This window comes from Penaeus monodon, chromosome 24 (assembly GCF_015228065.2).
Source record: "Penaeus monodon isolate SGIC_2016 chromosome 24, NSTDA_Pmon_1, whole genome shotgun sequence".
NCBI classification, from domain to species: Eukaryota; Metazoa; Arthropoda; class Malacostraca; order Decapoda; family Penaeidae; genus Penaeus; species Penaeus monodon.
The window spans coordinates 13,647,527-13,648,716 of NC_051409.1; positions in this window are offsets into that span (position 1 = coordinate 13,647,527).

Consider the following 1,190-nt stretch of genomic DNA (forward strand, 5'->3'; position numbering starts at 1 on the left):
ACCGTCGCAAGAAAAGCAGTTTTCCTTCGGATGTTTTTGCCCGGAGCATTTTGCGCTAGGCTGGTGGAACCAGGGAAATGCATGGAGAAGAGGGGGGGGGGGGGGAGAAAAGGAGGACATAAAAGGGAATAAGCAATGGGAGAAGGGAGATAGAGGAGTGGCAGGGGGAGGAGGAAGAACTGTCTTGATTATTATTGCTGCTGGTATATTTACCTTTTTTACTTTTATGCTGGTATTATCATAGTCATTCTACATTATCAATATCATAATATATACTTTGCATTTATTTATTATATCTAGCATTGCCCTATATGTAATAAAAATCAGTTATAATTCGTGACACAGATAGTAGATATCTGCCACAACACAAAATATGCCGAGAAGTATTTTTCAAGGCTAAGAAAGTGTTTTCGTTTGAAAAGCTATTCCCCGATAACTGACAATGATTAGAAAACTGACTTGCCATAATTCCGGTGCCACATTTACTCTCGTTCGAGAAGCAGGAAGAGCAATGTTCCCTGAGGCTGCAGGATGGGGTCCTCACTCGCAAGACGATATATATTCTGGTCTTACTGATACCATGGACAGGAAGGAAAGATGAGACGGAGCAAATGCGAAAAAAATACGGGAATAATGCAACTCGAAGAACGAATATATTAGGAAAAAATAGAGCACAGACGAAAAGGGAGAAGGGGAGGAAAAAGAGAAGAGAAAACACGAGAGACCAAGAGAAAAGAGGGAGAGGAGCAAATTCCCACGGGCGATTTCCTCGACCGGCTCTTCATTTCCCGTGCAAGCGATGTTGACGACGCAACGGGAATGTCAGACTACTTGCAATCTGGCCGAGCCTCTGACGCGAGTCCCCGCCGATCGCGATTTCTCCTGCTTTAACTTTACGATAATCACTTACATGCCATTAAACCAAACTTTCGAGCGTCTTTCTTACCCCCCCTTTCTCTCTCTCAGTCCCATGAAAATTATTCTGCCTTTTCTCAGTCTAAATAACTGATCCTTGTTCGTTCGTCCCATTCCCGATATCGAATCATCGAATTTACTAACCTTTATTTTTGCTCTTTTTACGCTTTGCTTCCTCATCCTTCTCCTTTTACTTTTTCTTTTTTTCTTTTTCCTTATTCTTGCTGATACTCTTTTTCTTTTCATCTTCACGCCCCTTTTTTCTTATTTTTTTT